The sequence below is a fragment of the Meles meles genome, chromosome 12 (assembly GCF_922984935.1).
Source record: "Meles meles chromosome 12, mMelMel3.1 paternal haplotype, whole genome shotgun sequence".
In the NCBI taxonomy this organism is placed as follows: Eukaryota; Metazoa; Chordata; class Mammalia; order Carnivora; family Mustelidae; genus Meles; species Meles meles.
In genome coordinates this window covers 27,776,904-27,793,832 of record NC_060077.1, presented here as the reverse complement: position 1 = coordinate 27,793,832, position 16,929 = coordinate 27,776,904, and positions in this window count along the sequence as shown.

Sequence of the window (16,929 nt, the reverse complement as noted above, 5' to 3'; positions counted from 1 at the left end):
GGCTGAGTGCTGGTGGATCAGGGGCATGGTGTGTGTATTTGTGTCTGCTTCAGATCTATCCCATGAGGAATTACCTTAGCATATGAAGAGAGAGAAGGTGAGTCCCCTGTGGCACCTTGCCTGTCACCTGTGCAGAACCTGGGAAGCATGCGAGGGGGCAGGTCCAGGCCAAGGTGCAGTCAAGTCAGCTCTTCAACCTGAGATCTACAGATCTGCTGGGATCACCCTCAGTCTCTCACTGAGACACATGTCCCTGAGAAGGGGCTCCCCATGCACATCCACATCCCTGGAGAATCCCAGAAGCTCCAAGGCCATCACGGGGTTCACAGGTGGGCCTGTCTGAGGGTCTCTCTCCTCCTACACCCCACAGTGTGGGGGAAGGCTAGGGAGGAGGATGCAGGGGAGAAAGCATATGAACATCCTGACATAGAATCAAATCTGAGTCCAGCTCTGACTCTCCAGAGGCCCCTGGGTGTCCCTGAGGAAGGGCTCACTTCCAGGAGTACTCAGCTTCTGGGAGTTCCCCTGTCAGGGAATCCAGGTAGGGGGTGGTCTCATTTGAAGACAGGAAGCCCTGGGCTCCCTGTCCCTCTACCACTGGACCCAGATATCCTGTCTGACTTCCCAGCGCAAACAAAAGACATGCGTCCAGTTCTAACACTCTAGTAAGACATGCTGAGATGGATGTCGCATGCACAAAAGTGAATATATCGTGTGGTTCCTACTTATGAACACAAGTACTGCCTGTACAAAGTCAAACCATTAGTTGTACTAGAATTTAAACCTTTTATCTATAGGCATTAGACATTGTAAGAAGTGTGCATTATTCCATAAATGAATTAATACATGGAAACCATTAATTATTATCATTTCTACAATAAACCCAGGTGTCTTCCAACCATGAAACACACTGCATGGAGTAACTCACTGAAAAGCAGATCACTTGAAAACTAACGTGGGACCTGCTGTCTGCTCCCAAGGAAGAGATGATGCATGAGTGTGAGTTTTAAACCACCTTCACATGCACAGACTTAAGTCTCCTATAAGCCAAGAGCCAGGGCTGCAGCCACAGCTCAGTCTCAGCCCTCCATTGGCTGTGTGAGGCGGCAGCTGGTCTGGAGCCTGGGAACAAACCTCCAGTGCACAGCGCCTGCTAGTGTCCTCAGACATGTGCAAACATACACTTAAGATCCCATGGCAGACAGATGGGGTGACGGGACAGCAGAGCCACCTCTTGTTATGTGTGAAACACACATCTCAGTGCCTTTCACAAGGGGCTCAAGGCATGAATTAGGAAGGAAAAAAAATAATTATCCTGGGACCTGACAGCTGCAGGTCCCAAGCAACAGCTGTCAGTGTCATACCTGGTTCTCTCTGCTGACCTCCTCCACGGTGGGAGCCTGCTGGTCAACCCCAGGACAATTTGAAATGCATAATAGACAGATGGAGAAAAATCAAATATTTTTGTTACTGTATCTGTAATGAAAAGGACTGTGTACGCTTAAGTAACTTCTGAATATTTGTTGTAATATAGTATAAAGATATGTTTGAAAATCCACTTTTAAGTTACATAACGGTATATTTTAGATATGTTTTCAATTAAAATCTTATTTTGTTGGTGTGCATTATTTGGTTCCACACATATAGTTCAATATATTTCATATAAATCACTATTTCAGGAATCAGAATGATTAATTTTGTAAAATAATTTACTTATTAAGAAAAATCAATGTGTGAAAATAATATATGGAGGTTAAATTTTGAAGACATTAAATTAGCTGAGTACACAATTGGACCAATGACATGAAAGCCCCCTAAAGTCATTGTTCAATTGTGTATGCTTGTAGATGTAACAAAATAACTAAAATTAGAACTTTAAAAATACAAAAAGAATGTGTTGTTTCTATAATTGCCTTCTGTTCCTATGAGGACCTCCCTTGTGAGCACAACAACGACCAACAAATAGAAAGATAAAATACATCTACAAAGGCACAGAACATTGTCTTTCCACAGCTTGGTTTTATTCTAAATTCAGCTGCTATGTTGGAGTCTTGCAATATCATTTTTAATCCTCCCCCTCCTTTGTTAATGACACTGGCCAAGTGGGACAGCAGACACACAGACACATGAGCACAAAGAGATGTGACAGTGGTCTCACGGGTTGGCAGGGTACAGAGGGTTTGAGCAGACCCGTGAGCAAATCATTGTCCATGGGCTGCAGAGACGTGGCAGTGGAGATGTGACACACACTGGACTGCATGTATGACCAGACATTTTATGGCTACACTAGAATCACATCAGACAAGAAGAGCATGTGTGGGTGTGAGGAACCTTTCACCAAAAAAAAAAAAATGGAAAAATAAAGAAAGAACATGTCAGACATCTTGAGGATGTGCTCCCATAGGAGCCATGTCCTCCTGTATCTGTGAAGGGAAGGACAAAAGGAATAACCCAGGAGTCTCATCTCTCAGGTTTGGAGACTGTGAAGAAGGGGACTCTTCTGAGTGAAGAGGGGACAATAGAACCAGAAGGGTGATAATGAAATGTGTGTGGAGGACATTGGGTAGGTGCCATCATGGTGGTGAATCCCGTGGTCATAGCAGGTGGTCCAATTCCTCTCAGGCAGGAAGGCTGCCATAAAGGCTCATCACCTGCAGGGTCCACAGGAGGGATTACCTTGCACCCAGAAAAATCTCAGGAGAGCCTGGTGTGTGCCTGAGAGCTCTGTGACATGGATCCTGTGGAGAAAGAGGGATACAAGGAGAGGTACCCCAGAGCACTCTGGGACCCATGCAGAGAAGCATTCTTTTAAGAAGTATGGATTCTTTCATTCTTCCCAGTCCTGTTAATCCAGGAGCTCTAACCCAAACCCCCACCCCTCAGGTCCTTACCTCCCCTTCCTCTGCCCAGGCCTGGAGGCCTCTTAGTGCCAGTGAAGGCTAGTCCAGGAATCCTGGGGCACAGAATCATGTACTGCATGGTGGTCTTTGGAAAGGAGAACATGGGGTCGGTCACTGGAGAGTGAGCTCTAGGTCAGGAATGTGACATCAAGGAATAGGATCTGGAAGAATAGATGATATTGTGTGAGTCATTGATTAAGGAACACCTCCTCCCTCCCTTTCTCCCTTCCTACCTCCCTTCCTTCCTTACCCCCTTCCTTCCATCCATCCACCCATCCATCCATCCATCCATCCATCCATCCATCCATCTTTCCTTCTGTGAGAACTGAGCAATGCATGCCCTCTTGTGTATTTCCTTATTTTCATCAATAATTTCATTCTCCATTTCCTGGATAGCTCTCTGAGCCTTAATGTATGGTAGTTTCACAATGATTCTTTCTTGCCTTAAATCCAAGCTTTAATGTCCCTTCAATTAAAAATCAGCACAACAGAGGGGAGTCAAGATGGCGGAGAAGTAGCAGCCTGAGACTACATCAGGTAACAGGAGATCAGCTCGATAGCTTATCTAAACATTGCAAACACCTACAAATCCAACGGGAGAGCGAAGAGAAGAAGAACAGCAACTCTAGAAACAGAAAATCAACCACTTTCTGAAAGGTAGGACTGGCGGAGAAGTGAATCTAAAACGACGGGAAGATAGACCGCGGGGGGAGGGGCCGGCTCCCGGCAAGCGGCGGAGGAACGGAGCACAAAATCAGGACTTTTAAAAGTCTGTTCCACTGAGGGACATTGCTCCAGGGGCTAAACCGGGGTGAAGCCCACGCGGGGCCAGCGTGGCCCAAGGCTCCGCAAGGTCACAGAAGGATCGGGGGTGTCAGAGTGTCGGAGAGCTTGCAGGTATTAGAACGGAGAAACTGGCTGCAAAGACAGAGCCGAGGACTGAACTCTCAGCTCGGGGTTACCTTGAACTGGTCGCGGGCTGGGTGAGCTCGGAGTGCGGCTAGAGGCTGGGGATGCGGGAGTGATTGGGTGCTGTCCTCTGGGGGCGCACTGAGGAGTGGGGCCCCAGGCTCTCGGCTCCTCCGGGCCGGAGACTGGGAGGCCGCCATTTTCATTCCTGTCCTCCGGAACTCTACGGAAAGCGTTCAGGGAACAGAAGCTCCCAAAAGCGAACCCGAGCCGATTACTTAGTCCGGCCGCCGGTAAGGGCGGTGCAATCCCGCCTCGGGCAAAGACACTTGAGAGTCACTACAACAGGCCCCTCCCCCAGAAGATCAACAAAATATCCAGCCAGGATGAAGTTCATCTATCAAGGAGAAAGCAGATTCAATTCCTAAGAGAGCAGAGCAATTCCAGAGGAGGAGAAAGCAAAGCATGGAACTCATGGCTTTCTCCCCATGATTCTTTAGTCTTGCGGCTACTTCAATTTTTTTTTTTCTTTTTTCAATTTTTTTTTCTTTTTTCAATTTTTTTTCTTTTTTCTTTTTTCTTCTTCTGCTAAATTTTTTTAAAACTTTTACCCTTTTCTTTTTTAACGTTTTTTGACTAGTTCATCTAAATATATATATTTTTTCTTTCTTTTTTATATTTTTTTATTTGTTTTATTTTTTAAATTTTTTTTCTTTTCTTTTTTTTTTTTCTTTTTTTTTCAGAACCTGTTTTTTATCCCCTTTCTCCCCCCCACAATTTGGGGTCTCTTCTGATTTGGTTACAGCGCATTTTTCCGGGGTCTTTGCCACCCTATTAGTAGTTTATTTGTTCCTTCATATCCTCTTATCTGGACAAAATGACAAGGCGGAAAAAATCACCACAAACAAAAGAACAAGAGACAGTACCGAAGGCTAGGGACCTAATCAACACAGACATTGGTACTATGTCAGATCAAGAGTTCAGAATGACGATTCTGAACATTCTAGCCGGGCTCGAAAAAGGCATGGAAGATATTAGAGAAACCCTCTCTGGAGATATTAAAGCCCTTTCTGGAGAAATTAAAGAACTAAAATCTAACCAAGTTGAAATCAAAAAAGCTATTAATGAGGTGCAATAAAAAATGGAGGCTCTCACTGCTAGGATCAATGAGGCAGAAGAAAGAATTAGTGATATAGAAGACCAAATGACAGAGAATAAGGAAGCCGAGCAAAAGAGGGACAAACAGCTACTGGACCATGAGGGGAGAATTCGAGAGATAAGTGACACCATAAGACGAAACAACATTAGAATCATTGGGATTCCAGAAGAAGAAGAAACAGAGAGGGGAGCAGAAGGTCTATTGGAGAGAATCATTGGAGAGAATTTCCCTAATAGGGCAAAGGGAACAAGCATCAAAATCCAGGAGATGCAGAGAACCCCCCTCAAAGTCAACAAGAATAGGTCCACACCCCGTCACCTAATAGTAAAATTGACAAGTCTTAGTGACAAAGAGAAAATCCTGAAAGCAGCCCGAGAAAAGAAGTCTGTAACATACAACGGTAAAAATATTAGATTGGCAGCAGACTTATCCACAGAGACCTGGCAGGCCAGGAAGAGCTGGCATGATATATTCAGAGCACTCAACGAGAAAAACATGCAGCCAAGAATACTCTATCCAGCTAGGCTATCATTGAAAATAGAAGGAGAGATCAAAATCTTCCAGGACAAACAAAAACTGAAAGAATTTGCAAACACCAAACCAGGTCTCCAGGAAATATTGAAAGGGGTCCTCTAAGCAAAGAGAGAGCCTAAAAGTAGTACATCAGAAAGGTACAGAGACAATATACAGTAACAGTCACCTTACAGGCTACTAATGGCACTAAATTCATATCTCTCAATAGTTACCCTGAATGTTAATGTGCTAAATGCCCCAATCAAAAGACACAGGGTATCAGAATGGATAAAAAAAACAAAACCCATCAGTATGTTGCCTACAAGAAACTCATTTTAGACGCGAAGACACCTCCAGATTGAAAGTGAGGGGGTGGAAAACAATTTACCATGCTAATGGGCATCAGAAGAAAGCTGGGGTGGCAATCCTTATATCAGATCAATTAGATTTTAAGCCAAAGACTATAATAAGGGATGAGGAAGGACACTATATCCTACTCAAAGGGTCTGTCCAACAAGAAGATCTAACCATTTTAAATATCTATGCCCCTAACGTGGGAGCAGCCAACTATATCAACCAATTAATAACAAAATCAAAGAAACACATCAATAATAATACAATAATAGGAGGGGACTTTAACACTCCCCTCACTGAAATGGACAGATCATCCAAGCAAAAGATCAACAAGGAAATAAAGGCCTTAAATGACACACTGGACCAGATGGACATCACAGATATATTCAGAACAATTCATCCCAAAGCAACAGAATACACATTCTTCTCTAGTGCACATGGAACATTCTCCAGAATAGATCACATCCTGGGTCACAAATCAGGTCTCAACCGGTATCAAAAGATTAAGATTATTCCCTGCATATTTTCAGACCACAATGCCCTGATGCTAGAACTCAATCACAAGACGAAAGCTGGAAAGAACCCAAATACATGGAGACTAAACAGCATCCTTCTAAAGAATGAATGGGCTAACCAGGAAATTAAAGAAGAATTGAAAAAATTCATGGAAACAAATGATAATGAAAACACAACAGTTCAAAATCTGTGGGACACAGCAAAGGCAGTCCTGAGAGGAAAATATATAGCGGTACAAGCCTTTCTCAAGAAACAAGAAAGGTCTCAAGTACACAACCTAACCCTACGCGTAAAGGAGCTGGAGAAAGAACAAGAAAGAAACCCTAAACCCAGCAGGAGAAGAGAAATCATAAAGATCAGAGCAGAAATCAATGAACTAGAAACCAAAAAAACAATAGAAAAAATCAATGAAACTAGGAGCTGGTTCTTTGAAAGAATCAATAGGATTGATAAACCCCTGGCCAGACTCATCAAAAAGAAAAGAGAAAGGACCCAAATCAATAAAATCATGAATGAAAGAGGAGAGATCACAACTAACACCAAAGAAATACAGACAATTATAAGCACATACTATGAGCAACTCTACGCCAACAAATTGGACAATCTGGAAGAAATGGATGCATTCCTAGAGACATATAAACTACCACAACTGAACCAGGAAGAAATAGAAAACCTGAACAGGCTCATAACCAGTAAGGAGATTGAAACAGTCATCAAAAGTCTCCAAACAAACAAAAGCCCAGGGCCAGATGGCTTCCCAGGGGAATTCTACCAAACATTTAAAGAAGAACTCATTCCTATTCTCCTGAAACTGTTCCAAAAAATAGAAAGGGAAGGAAAACTTCCAAACTCATTCTATGAGGCCAGCATCACCTTGATCCCAAAACCAGACAAGGATCCCACCAAAAAAGAGAACTACAGACCAATATCCTTGATGAACACAGACGCAAAAATTCTCGCCAAAACACTAGCCAACAGGATTCAACAGTACATTAAAAGGATTATTCACCACGATCAAGTGGGATTTATTCCAGGGCTGCAGGGTTGGTTCAACATCCGCAAATCAATCAATGTGATAGAACACATGAATAAAAGAAAGAACAAGAACCATATGATACTCTCAATAGATGCTGAAAAAGCATTTGACAAAGTACAGCATCCCTTCCTGATCAAAACTCTTCAAAGTGTAGGGATAGAGGGCACATACCTCAATATTATCAAAGCCATCTATGAAAAACCCACCGCAAATATCATTCTCAATGGAGAAAAACTGAAAGCTTTTCCATTAAGGTCAGGAACATGGCAGGGATGTCCATTATCACCACTGCTATTCAACATAGTATTAGAAGTCCTAGCCTCAGCAATCAGACAACAAAAAGAAATTAAAGGCATCCAAATTGGTAAAGAAGAAGTCAAACTATCACTCTTCGCAGATGATATGATACTATATGTGGAAAACCCAAAAGACTCCACTCCAAAACTGCTAGAACTTGTCCAGGAATTCAGTAAAGTGTCAGAATATAAAATCAATGCACAGAAATCAGTTGCATTTCTGTACACCAACAACAAGACTGAAGAAAGAGAAATTAAGGAGTCAATCCCATTCACAATTGTACCCAAAACTATAAGATACCTAGGAATAAACCTAACCAAAGAGGCTAAGAATCTATACACAGAAAATTATAAAGTACTCATGAAAGAAATTGAGGAAGACACCAAAAAATGGAAAAATGTTCCATGCTCCTGGATTGGAAGAATAAATATTGTGAAAATGTCTATGCTACCTAAAGCAATCTACACATTTAATGCAATCCCTATCAAAATACCATCCATTTTTTTCAAAGAAATGGAACAAATAATCCTAAAATTTATATGGAACCAGAAAAGACCTCGAATAGCCAAAGGAATATTGAAGAACAAAGCCAAAGTTGGTGGCATCACAATTCCGGACTTCAAGCTCTATTACAAAGCTGTCATCATCAAGACAGCATGGTACTGGCACAAAAACAGACACATAGATCAGTGGAACAGAATAGAGAGCCCAGAAATAGACCCTCAACTCTATGGCCAACTCATCTTCGACAAAGCAGGAAAGAATGTCCAATGGAAAAAAGACAGCCTCTTCAATAAATGGTGCTGGGAAAATTGGACAGCCACATGCAGAAAAATGAAATTGGACCACTTCCTTACACCACACACGAAAATAGACTCCAAATGGATGAGGGACCTCAATGTGAGAAAGGAATCCATCAAAATCCTTGAGGAGAATGCAGGCAGCAACCTCTTCGACCTCAGCCGCAGCAACATCTTCCTAGGAACAACGGCAAAGGCAAGGGAAGCAAGGGCAAAAATGAACTATTGGGATTTCATCAAGATCAAAAGCTTTTGCACAGCAAAGGAAACAGTTAACAAAGCCAAAAGACAGCTGACAGAATGGGAGAAGATATTTGCAAACGACATATCAGATAAAGGGCTAGTATCCAAAATCTATAAGGAACTTAGCAAACTCAACACCCAAAGAACAAACAATCCAATCAAGAAATGGGCAGAGGACATGAACAGACATTTCTGCAAAGAAGACATCCAGATGGCCAACAGACACATGAAAAAGTGCTCCACGTCACTCGGCATCAGGGAAATACAAATCAAAACCACAATGAGATATCACCTCACACCAGTCAGAATGGCTAAAATTAACAAGTCAGGAAATGACAGATGCTGGCGAGGATGTGGAGAAAGGGGAACCCTCCTCCACTGTTGGTGGGAATGCAAGCTGGTGCAACCACTCTGGAAAACAGCATGGAGGTTCCTCAAAATGTTGAAAATAGAACTACCCTATGACCCAGCAATTGCACTACTGGGTATTTACCCTAAAGATACAAACATAGTGATCCGAAGGGGCACGTGTACCTGAATGTTTATAGCAGCAATGTCTACAATAGCCAGACTATGGAAAGAACCTAGATGTCCATCAACAGATGAATGGATAAAGAAGAAGTGGTATATATACACAATGGAATACTATGCAGCCATCAAAAGAAATGAAATCTTGCCATTTGCGACGACGTGGATGGAACTAGAGCGTATCATGCTTAGTGAAATAAGTCAATCAGAGAAAGACAACTATCATATGATCTCCCTGATATGAGGACATGGAGAAGCAACATGGGGGGGTAGGGGGATAGGAGAAGAATAAATGAAACAAGATGGGATTGGGAGGGAGACAAACCATAAATGACTCTTAATCTCACAAAACAAACTGGGGCTTGCTGGGGGGAGGTGGGATTGGGAGAGGGGGAGCAGGCTATGGACATTGGGGAGGGGAGGCGAACCATAAGAGACTATGGACTCTGAAAAAGAACCTGAGGGTTTTGAAGGGTCAGGGGTGGGAGGTTGGGGGAACAGGTGGTGGGTAATGGGGAGGGCACGTTTTGCATGGAGCACTGGGTGTTGTGCAAAAAGAATGAATACTGTTACGCTGAAAAAATAAATAAAATGGAAAAAAAAAAAAGAACAGTTGAACAAAAAAAAAAAAAAAAATCAGCACAACAAGGGTGCCATTGCACCAACTTGCAGTTTGGCAACTTCGGTTCTCTTCTCTCACATGACTGTGAACAAATGGATTAGCAGATAGAAGGACTGTTTCTGTCACTTGCTTTTTTTATTTAATATCAATATGTGCACACAGAATATATAAAGAACTCTAAAAATTCAACAGTAGGTACATAGACAATCTACTTATCTTTTTAAGACCAAGCAACACTCACCAAAGAAGACACACTGATTGTGAATAGTTGCGTGGAAAGATTTTACAGTATGGAATGAACATTCCTACATGTTATTAGAATGGAAACCAAAAAAATGGCCGAAAATATAAAGGCTGCCTGTTAATATCCCATGATAATACAGATGTAAAGCATAAATGCAGAATCCATTTGTTCCCTGGAGCCCCATAAAGACATGAACTGTTTTAAACAAAATAGGAACAAAATGTTGAAATAATAAAGATTAACTTGGTGCACAGAGAAAGATGCTGTCTTTTGGACAATCAGGTAAATCTGGGCTATGGATCATCACATTGTGACTTCCCTCTGTGGGTTGTAAACAGAGGCACATTTAAATGAGATTTTTGGCAAATACTGCAAATTCATCCCCCCGAATTAATCATAGTGGCAGCTTCAAGCATTACCAATCCGAACTGGGAACTTTCAATGGGAGGCCTATCTCCCAGGCATATTTGAATTTGCCACTAAATTACAATGAAACAATCCTCTTTTTCCCAGTAAAGGCTCTGCTTTATTTTAATTTAAAATTAAGAGCCTTGGGGCTCTTGGGTGGCTCAGTGGGTTAAAGCCTCTGCCTTCGACTCAGGACATGCTCTCAGGGTCCTTGGCTCAAGCCCCTCATCAGGCTTTCTGTTCAGCAGGGAACCAGTTTTCCTCTCTCTCTGCCTGCCTCTCTGCCTGCTGGTGATCTCTGTCTGTCAAATAAATAAATAAAATATTTTAAAAAATAAAAAATAAGAAGAAGAAAATAAAATTAAGAGCCTGGTGTGCCTGAACAGCTCAGTCATTCGGCATCAGCCTTTGGCTTTGGTCGTAGTCCCAGGGTCCTAGGCTCAAACCCCACACTGGGCTCCCTGCTATTCTGGAAGCCTGCTTCTCCCTTTACCACTCCCCCTGCTTGTGTTCCCTCTCTCATTCTCTCTCTGTCTCAAATTAAATAAATGAATAAATAAATACATAAATCTTATAATTTCATAAGATGTAAAATTATAAATCAAAGAAATAAAATCTTAAAAATAAATTAATTTAATTTAATTAAGAGCCTACTTTAAGACCTCCTACAAGGCTAGAAACTTAATTGGAGTTGCAAAGTGTGGCAAAGAGATATATATATGTATATATATATAATTTTATTATATTTATATATAAATATAATCATATTTATATTTATGTGATTATATATAAATTATATATTTATATTTGTGTGTGTGTGTGCTGTCCATCAGAGAGGCCCTGAGAATTCTGTGGCTCCAAGAACTGTGTGTTTGACTCTAAAATGAAAGGGGAAAAAACAAACACAAAACATACAACCACACAAAGTGTGAGTGACCTTGAGCTAAGCTGCCAGGGATTTTTACGTATTTGACCCAGAGTCTTCATTTTAAGTTAAAAGCAGCACATCCGACAGTATAGGTTCTGAACTCCAGGCTCACTGCCAGTTCCCAGCGGCAAACAAACAGCTTTTTGGTGAAATCTCTGTTAAGGAGGGGAGGCTCCTCAGAAAGTTCATCTCTTTAATTAGCTTTCTCATTTGGAGGCAAAAAGCAGGACCTAGTGGCTGCAATAATCCACAGGTGACACTCAGTCCTGAAATATACACCTAGAGGTGTGCCTAGTTGGCACAGTCCCTGGGCCATGAGACACTTGATCTCATGGTTGCATGTTTGAGCCCAAGCTGGGCTTAGAGAATACTTAAAAATAAAATATTAAAAGGAAATATCCATATGTGTGTAATGATCCCTAAAACATAGTATGATGTTGTGTGGTCCTTCTGGGTGGATGTCATCTTCTGTTCTACATGTGTAACAAGGCGAAATGTATTAGTGATGCTAATATTTATTAGTATTAATATACATTTTGTCTCACATTTGAGAGTCTCCATGGCTCCCATATGTAAGGAAAAGACAGAGTTCCAGCAGGGCCCCATTTCATGCCCAAATTCCTGGAGAATATGTTCTACTGCTGTCACCAGTGAAGGAATTAACCACCTCAATATATGTGTCACCACTTGGAACCAGGACTTCGTCGCAGTCTCTCATCTGTGTTTGTCACCGTGCTTAGCGCCACTGGCATACATCTGATACGAAGCTCCACAAATGTTTCTCAATTCAAGAGGCTCAGAGACAAGGTCTGAATGTCCAGAGGTTTTTGTCTCACTTCGTCATTGTCTGAGACACTGTGGGTAACGAAAACTGCTCCCACTGCTATAACTTACACTGCAGAACCGAGGAGACCCTCACGATGTTGAAAGGAGCAGACAGACCCCCACACACACCAACCCCTGCTGACTCTAGTGTGATGCTGATTGTCCCAGAAGAGAACTGTCTTTTGGCTGGGCTTTTCATTTCCAAGGGACAATCTTGATACACAAGGAATCCCCTAAGTGGATTCATGTGTGAGCAGAAAAACCTAGGGACCCCAGGGGAAAAGCAAAACTAACCAAACAGAAAAAAAAATTGGGATATAGCTCTCCTGACCCAAGAGAAGGTCAGTTAAGACTCCCAGCTATTTCCCGTGATCTCTTCCCCAGCGGCTCTACTTTCCCATCACACATCTTTTAGACCTTCCTAAGAGGTGTCAGAATTAAGAATAAATGAGGGGGAAAAAGTTCACTAGTTAAAGATTTTAAGGGAACAAAGGGAATGCAAAACTCGGCAGTCTTTCCCAGGCCAGGAAAGAGTCTAACCACATCAGGGACAGCAAATTAGTGGTGAAACCCTCAGTGCTATTTCCATGGAAACCAGGCCCCATAATTCCTACCCTAGATAAGGAACCCAAACACTTTCCAGTGTAATCTGGCTCTGGGAGCAGGTCCCTAGCCCCTTCCTCTTGTGGGACAGCCACCTCTGCTTCGTTATAATGTGAGAGTCTCTGAACTAGGAGGAGCCTAGTCTGCAGTAATATAGCAAAGGATGCCTGTAGAGGCCTGTGTTCTCAGTCCTCCTGACCCCCCTTATTCCAACCTTGACATGGGATGAGAAAGCTCCCCTTTTGAATATTCATCCCAAATACTAAATAAAAAGAACTGACTCCTGTTCTCAGAGTCAAGGTTGTGCAAGTTATTCCCTGTGATGTCCTTATTGGCTGCAAATACAGATTCCTTTGTGTGTACACACCTGGCTCTGTCTCCAAATTCAACTCAGGATGGAACAAACTCACATTAATTCCCACACGCAGTCACATCACTTTCTTCTCCCTCCCTCTGTATATAACTTATAGTACTTAAATGTAAAACTGGTAATATATGATATGTATATGCACCATGCAACTTGTAACATACATATGATAAAATGCTTATATGTAATCTATAGTATTTTATATTAGATATGATATCAATATTTACTAGAATTTATAATATACTGATATTCATATTCACTCAATATATTGTACACATTTAATATATGTTTATATGATGTTTACATACTATACACAGTTTTATAATATGTAATATTTACTTATATTTATAATAAATATGATATATATACAAATTTTTCCTTTCCCCCCAACCAGGACCCCAGTGCCTTGGATAGCACAGTCTGACAGAGCCCTGGAAGGAAAGCTGGAGACTATAAGGTGACAGGCAGAATGAGGCTTTGTTTGGGTGCAAAGTAGGACAAATGCCTCCCCCACCCCAGGATATTTTTCTCTTCAGGCCTAAAGGGGACTCCTTGTCTATGAGTGAGGAGGTGTCAGAAGAAGCAGGGCAGGACAGAGAAGCCACAGAGTTTTGCTGGCTGAGGCCACACTGTTGGCATCCCCCCTCCCCTGCCCAGGGATGTCTTGCTCTAGACCCAGGTAGCATGGCAGGTGAGTTATTTTCATGATGCAACTTCTCCAGGTGTGCACCTTCCTGTGTCAGTCTGAGCACCAGCCTGGGCAAGGATGCATTGGGGTGGAGAATGAGGCAGGAAGGAGGGAGTGAGTCAGAACTGAGCCCCCATACAGCTGCAGGGACACAGGGGCTGCAGTCACACTTCAGTGAAGACACTGCCTGCCAAGTGTGCAAGAATTATTAGAGTATTTCCCTAGTTACCTTGGACCAGAACCTGTCCTCACCAGCCCAGTCCCACAGCGGCACCTGCTGGGCTGAGACACCAAGCTCTCCAGGGCCTTTGACACCTCCCAGTGCTCTTGGAAAGATGTCCAGACTTTTGTAATTGGATGTAGAATGATGCCACTACCCAGGGCAGCAGAATGAAGAAGTGCCCTCTGTAGTGTTCGGGCTGACAGGTTTTTTTTTTTTTTCCAGGTCAGTAATGATCTCTGGATCTCTGAATGGTTAAATACATGGTGTGTGGCACACTGCTTATGTTAGCAGGCATTTCAGGATTACCTGACATTGGGGTTTACCTCTTCCAGGAGCTTGGGTAATAATCAGTCTACCGTAACCTTGAACCAAGTAAAAGGCTTAACCTTCTCAGAGTACCAAGGTGGTTCACATCTTGTAGTAATTCTACATGGACTTGTCTTCCAGTTTGACAGTTGTTGCTGTTGTTGTGGGTTTAGATTCTCCTGTGAGGTCCCCTGAGCCTGCACAGCAAGGACTTATGATGCCAGTCTCTGCCATGAGAACAGAATGGTGCCAGGGAAGTGATTCGTCTGCTCCTGCTGACTTTTCTGGGTTCAAAGTTTTCTTGAAATTTAGCCTGAAAGATGCTTACATATTTGACTCTCTTATATACTTAATACTTTTAAATCAATTTTATAATTTTAATTAGTATGAAGATTGGTATACACAGAACATTACTGTAAAGGGAGCCCTCCTCAGTTGAGGGGTTCTTCTATCTCTCCTACATGGAAAACCCTCATGGACTAATGTGAAACTCATGGGGATTGAGTGTCTAATATCTGAGTCCAAAGAACAAACATTTATTCAAAACCCTCCAACAAGCAGGGGGTGAGCAGTACACATTGTGGGATTAAACTGGGGGCAAGCTCATGGAAGGACAGCATTGAATGTGGAGATGGATTTGGGTGGTGTTGATTATACGTTCACAATAATAAGTCGTCCAACTGATGGATGTGGGATCCTCTCACTTACTTAAATCTTCTTAGTATTTTTGGCAATCCTTTGCACTTTTCTACTTACAGGTTTTTTGCCTACTTAGTTACGTCGACCCCTAAAAGTTCTATTCTTTTTGATGTTACCTTAAACGGAATTGGTTGTTGTTGTTGTTGATGATGATGATGATGTTGTTTTTGATGTTGTTGTTGCTGTTGATGTTGTTGCTTAATATCCTTGGGGGCTTCTTCACTGTCGATGTAGAGAAAATCACCTGGTTGTTGTAGGGAATTTACTACGTGAACTCCTGTAGTTGATGCTAGACAGATACACCTTATGGGTGACAACAGAACTTGTTCCCTCTTTTGGAAGAGTAGTAACATGTAATTTAGCAGATGAGACTATGAGAAGGAAGCTCCGAATCCATGAGCATGAAATGAGCGATCTCTGAATCACTCTGAAAACAGACATTGAACCAGACTCTGAAAACGAGATAAGTGTAAGAACTAAATTGAACCTGCACTGCCTACAATACTAATGGATAAATCAGAAATTCATAAAGTTTATTTTTAATTTTTAGTTTGAGAAATAACTCATTAATATATTCTAGAACTTATGTAGTTATTTGTGAAACACATATTTTGGAAGCAACATTTTCTGACTGTGCAGGTAAAGAAGTAATAGGGAGGCTCAAGAAGGAGTCCACTCTGTGCTTCTAAACCAGTGATTCTGTCAGGACAAAGAGGAGAGCTCTGTTTCCAGCTCTCTGTCTTCTCAGGGTGTGGTTCTTGGGAGAAAACACCAACCTCCCCACACCCAGGCCCTCTTTGCTGGTTGACCAGCTCCCCACTCCCTACTCCAGCCTCCATCATCTCCAACCAACTTCCCTGTGGACCCAGACTCCTCTTTTTCTGAGAGGGTCAGTGACATCCAAAGATAACCTTTCAAGCTTTGACACCCACCTTGGACTGTTGAATTATGTGAAGATAAAGGAAAAAATGCATTCCACCCCACTAATTCAACATTATAGTTACATTGGGACTGTGCAGTTAAAAACATAAACAATGCTTAGTATAAATTATTCGAAGATAATTATACTTTTATTTCATTGATTCATATACTCCAAACCTGAGACCTTTTCAGTTATGTTTTTTTTAATTTATACAAATTATAGTGCATTTATCCTCTACAGTGAGAGCCAGATATTCATCAATGCATCATTTTCACATATAATATTAATAATTTGGCCAACATAAAAATAAATAGATATCAGTTGAATCTGATATGTGCATGACCAAAGTTCAGGGATGCTTGCTAGAGGGTAATTCATGTTGAGGGGATGGGGATCATTGAAGTGAACCCTTAGGTGAGGAGATTACCAAAAACCATCAGTTCTCCTCCAGACCTGTGTTTCTGGCCCACCTCTGAGATCCCCATGTGAGGAATTAACTAAATGAGGACACTGAGGAAGACATGGATCTCCAGAACATTGGCCCCCATGGGATGATGCATCTTCTCCGTATGGGGTAGTTGTTTGTGACTAAATATGATTCCACATGTGGGTCCCATATCTCGTTCTGGTCATGGACAAGGGTAGGTATGAGAAGGGGAAGGTGGAAACAGAAATAAGGAACAGATTCTTGGAAGGGATCGAGAGGAACACGGTCCAGGGAAGAGCTATGACTTGAAATGTTGGCAAAAGGGGAGAGAGGTCCCTCAAGGAATTCCAAGTGAAGGTAGGACACCCCTGCTCCATCCACTGAGATATAGAGTGGGATAGGGACTGTTCAA